Raw genomic sequence first — 5,475 nt, 5'->3', positions numbered from 1 at the left:
ACTCAAAAAAAAAAAAAAAAACAATTAGCCGGGCATGGCGGCATGCATCTATAGTTCCAGCTACTTAGAAGGCTGATGCGGAAGGATCTCCTGAGCACAGCAGGTTGAGGCTGTGGTGGCCATGAGCATGCCACTGCACTTCAACCTGGGTGACAGAGTGAGACTCTGACTCAAAATAATAAATAAATAGATAGATAGATAGATAAATAAATAAGAAGCACAGCAGAGATTTGGGTTAGTTAAGACCTTGGGCTTAAGGACTCAGAGAGTTCTGGGTTCAAGTTCTGACTCCTTTTACTAATGCATGACCTTGGATGAGAGACTCATGAGCCCCGACTAGGAAGGCAGGACAGCACACTGTGGTTACTCTGAAGTCGGACAGCTCAGCTACTTGTTGGACCTGTGACCTTGAGCAAGGGCTGCAGCCCCCCTTGCGCAGCCTTGGTTAGCTCACTTTGGAAATGGGGACACACCCCTAACTACACTGTGTTGCTGGGGGGAGTCAGTGAGACGTTGCAAGTAAAGAGCTCAGGTCTCTGTCTGACCCACAGAATTGCATCAGTGTAGGCTATTGCAGTCATCAGTCCTTCTCTGGTGAAACCTTTGGGTCATAACTGGTTTGGGTGTGTGATTGTCACCTTTTGTCTCATTCCCAGTTCTGTGTGCCTGACATGGAAACTGGCACTTTCTTCACAGTGCCTCCAGGGCAGCAGGGTTGGGGTCCCCGAGCCCCTACTACAGAGGGCCCTGGGCCCTGGTCCAGGCTTCCTCCCCTCCCTCTCTCCCGGAAGTGGCCTCTTCTGAGCAGAGCTGGAGTGGGGTGACTTTTGGTGACACTGTCTCCATGACATCTCGACTGTCCAGGGATGGAAGTGCATGCTGTATCGAGCCAGTGTTTTGAACTCCACAAGTACCTGATGATAAATATCTTTGGGTAAGGTTTACACCAGATGTGATCACACAGACTGTGTACACATCCCTGTGAACTGCCGCTGGCTGTTTGCCAGCATATTGGGCCACACCCTGAGAGAGCCACATCTCACAGCCAGTGGCTCCTTGCTGACTCTAGTTGCTTCAGATTCTTGGGAGGGGAGCTGGTGAGGAGAACCCCCTCTTCTCCATGGGGTGCGGTGAGGGTCTGGCCTTGGTCAGTGGCCTGGCCAGCGGGAACCTTCCCAGCCAGACTCTCTTAGGGGTGGTGTCCCACCATTGGGCGCATCTCTGAGGAGACACTGCCCCCCCGAGGCCGTGCCCACTATGACAGCAGGAAAGCCAAGCTCAGGCAGAGAAATGAAACTGTGTGATGCTTTTATTTTTATTTATTTATTTATTTAAGTCGGAGTCTCACTCTGTCGCCCAGACTGGGGTGCAGTGGCCGCTCCCGGCCACTGCAGCCTCGACCTGCTGGGCTCTGGCGATCCTTCCGCCTCAGCCTTCCACGTAGTTGGAGCTACAGGCGCGCGCTACCACGCCTGGCTAATTTTTTGATTTATTGCAGAGATGAAGTCTCGTCTGCCCAGGCGGGTCGTGACTGTGTGATGCTTTTAGGGGCTCAAGATTGGCCTGAAATACAGCTTTACTAAGGATCCCCGTAAATACCGCCTGCCATCACCAGCCCAAAGTACTCTCCAACCAGACTGGATCCTTTCGTGTCCTGAGCCCACAAAGTTCTTCACTTCCAAGCCTTTGCAAATGCCCTCCCTGCCTGGACCAGTTTCCCCGCCTGGAACAATCTCCCACATTAGTAACTGGCTGACTCCGCTACAGGCATTGATGTCCCTTTCCCTGGGAAGCTTCCCCAGTGTCCCAAATGTTCAGACTTGCTTCTGCCACCCCATCACAGCCTTTTATCCAAACCTATTGCCATTCGTCTTTGGTCCCTCCCTGAGGACTTCCTGTGGGCAGGCGAGCATGGCGGCAGAGACCTAGACACCAGGGTCCCCAGCACCTAGCTCTGTGTGGGATGAGGCTGCCCCCGGAGAGCATGGGGTGGGTGGGAGGCCTCAAGACGGTCTCTTCTCCTGGGTTCCCACCTACTTGGAGCCTGGCTGCTTACCCCTCCTCCTGCACCGCAAGGAGAGAGGAGGGGGAACAGCACTTGTCGTCTCAGACAAGGTGACAGCTGGGTGGGACCTATGACGCATGGGAGTCTCAGAAGTCCTCACATCCTGGTACCACCTTGTTAGGCTGCTAACTCTCACCCAGGACCCCAGGGAACAGCAATGGAGCCACATTCAGTCGGGAAAATCTGAGCACGTGTGAGGAGGAGGGAGGGTGTTGTTCCCCTCAAATCTGACAGTCTTGTTTTCAGAAGGCACCTGGTCTAGTAAGAGCCCAGTACAAGGCCTCATGGTGTGGAATCCAGGGAAGGCTGACCCGGGCACAGCCTCAGCTGCCACTGATGCACTGTGTGACTTTTTTTTTTTTTGAGTTGGAGTCTCACTCTGTCGCCCAAACTGGAGTGTAGTGGCTGCTCCCGGCCACCGCAGCCTCGACCTGCTGGGCTCTGCGATCCTTCCGCCTCAGCCTTTCGAGTAGCTGGAACTATAGGCGTGCGCTACCCCGCCCGGCTAATTTTTTATTTATTGTAGAGATGAGGTCTCGCCCAGTTGCCCAGGTGGGTCTCGAACCCGTGGGCTCAGGCAATCCACTCACCTCAGCCTCCCAAGGTGCGGCATTACAGCCTGAGCCACCGAGCCCAGCTCACTGTGTGACTTTGACAGTTTGCTTCCCCTCTCTGAGCCTGTTCCCTCATCAAAATAGGGAAAATATTGGGACCTATTTCATAAGGTGGTTGTGAAAACCTGTTGACATTATGATGTGAAAGGGTTTCTGTTTTCTTTTTCTTGAGTCGAGTTCTCACTCTGTCACCCACGCTGGAGTGCAGTGGCACAATCATGGCTCACTGTAGCCTCCAACTCCTGGGTTTAGGCAGTCCTCCTGCCTCAGCCTCCCAAGTAGCTGGGACTACTTGCCACCACACCCCGTTACTTTAACAAATTTTTTGTGGAGATGAGTTCTGGCTATGTTGCTCAGGCTGGTCTCAAATTCCTGGCCTCAAGCAATCCACCTGCTTCGACCTCCCAAAGTGCTGGGATTACTGGCATAAGCCACCACGCCTAGTCCCCATCTGGATTCTTTTTTGAGTTGGAATCTCACTCTGTCCCTCAGGCTGGAGTGTAGTGGCATGCTCATGGCCACTGTAGCCTTTACCTGATGGGCTTGGGCAATCCTTCCAAGTATCTGGAACTATAGTGCAGGCCACCATGCCTGGCTAATTAAAAAAAAAAATTATTGTAGAGATAAGGTCTTGCCAAGTTGCCCAGGCTGGTCTTGATTCCCTGAACTCAGGCAATCCTCTCACCTCTGCCTCCCAAAGTTCTGGGATTACAGGCATGAGCCACCTCACCTGACTCCCTTCTGGATTCTTTTTTGTTTTTGTTGTTGAGTCAGAGTCTCACTCTGTCACCCAGGCTGGAGTGCAGTGGCACACTCACAGCCACTGCAGCCTCAACCTGCTGGGTTCAGGTGATCCTTCTGCCTCAGTCTTCCAAGTAGCTGGAACTACAGATGCACGCCACCACGCCCAACTAATTACTTATTTATTTATTGTAGAGATGAGATCTCACCAAGTTGTCCCAACTGGTCTTGAACCCCTGTACTCAGGCACTTCTCTCGCCTCTGCCTCCCAAAGTGCTATGATTACAGGTTTTGGTCACCGTGTCCGGCCCATCCGGATTCTTATGCAAACATCCAGCAGGGCCAGGACCTGGAGGAGCCAGAACACTGAGGAAGTCTGGGGTACAATCTTGCCATTCTGGATCCCACTAAGGAGTTGCATCACTCCCGCTTCTCTTCTGCTGATGGTGATTATTCATAATAGGTAACATGCAATGAGGTGTGATGACAACTCATCCTTGCTTGGCAGAAAAATTACCAGCGTGGGCTGGAACCCTTGTTCTGCATGTCGACATACAAGGGAGGACTTCTTCCCAGGGTCACCAATGCTCACTCTCAGCTCCTACCTGCTTCTCACTAGTCCAGAAAGGCTGCACTGCAAAGCACAAGCCTCAGAGCCAGCCTTGGGCTCAAATCCCTGTGCCTTTCTGAACCTCAATGTCTTCTTCTCTAAAATGGGGATAGTAATATATATATATATATATATACACACACACACATATATATTTTGAACTGAGTCTTACGCTGTTGCCCAGGCTGGAGTTGCAATGGCATGCTCACGGCCACCCCAGCGTTGACCTGCTGGGGGCTCTGGCTATCTTTCTGCCTCAGCCTTCCGAGTAGCCGGAACTACAGGTGCATGCTACCATGCCTGGCTAAGGGGATAGTAATATTAATTCTTCATAGGATGGTGATAAGCAACAGAGATAATGGATATAAAGTGCTTAGCAGGATAGGTGCAGTGGCTCACACCTGAAATCCCAGCACTCTGGGAGGCCAAGGCAGGAGGATTGCTTGAATCTAGGAGTTTGAGACCAGCCTAGGCAATGTAGTGTGACCTCGTCTCTACAAAATATCAAAGTTAGCTGAGTGTGGTGGCACGCACCTGTAGTCCCAGCTACTTGGGAGGCTGAGGCAGGAGGATCACTTGAGCCCAGAAGGTTGAGGCTGTGGTGAGCCATGATCATGCTACTGCACTCCAGTCTGGCTTAAGAAAAAAATTATAAAAATTGACCATCCATGTGATCTAGCAATCCCCGTTTTGGGAATATACCTGGAGGAACTTAAATCATTCTACAGAAAATATACCCACACACCTTTATTGTAGCACTATTCACAATAGTAAAAACATGGAACCAACCATGTTGCCCACTGAAAGTGGACTGGATGAAAAAGTGGTATAGATACACAATGGAATATTATGCAGCCATAAAGGCGGCAAAATTATGGACTTCACGGCAACTTGGATGGGTTTAGAATCTATCATACTCAGTGATCTATCACAGAAATAAAAGAACTGAGTACCACAAGTTCTCACTCTGGACCCTGAACATTTATCATAATATTACAAGAAAGGGATTGGCAGTAGTGGGACACTGCCAGGGGGTGGGAAGGACACATAACATCATTCCAAACCAGGCAAAGTGGGGACCAAAGGGAGGCCCAATCTTCATCTATATGATGACCACTTATATACCTGATCCTGAATTGTACCCTACATCTTTTTTTTTTTTTTGAGTTGGAGTCTCACTCCGTTGCCCAGACTGGAGTGTGGTGGCACACTCACGGCCACCTCAGCATTGACCTGCTGGGCTCCGGCGATCTTTCTGCCTTAGCTGTCCAAGTAGCTGGAACTATAGGTGAGCACTGCCGTGCCTGGCTAGTTTTTTTTATTTATTGTAGAGAGGAGGTTTGGCCAAGTTACCCAGACCGGTCTTGAACCTGCAGGCTCAGGCAATCCACTCGCCTCTGCCTCCCAAAGTGCTGGGATGACAGGCTGAGCTACCGAGCCCGACC

This window comes from Carlito syrichta, unplaced genomic scaffold (genome assembly GCF_000164805.1).
Source record: "Carlito syrichta isolate Samal-C Ts95f unplaced genomic scaffold, Tarsius_syrichta-2.0.1 Scaffold304686, whole genome shotgun sequence".
Lineage (NCBI taxonomy): Eukaryota > Metazoa > Chordata > Mammalia > Primates > Tarsiidae > Carlito > Carlito syrichta.
Note: the sequence above shows the minus strand (reverse complement) of the source record.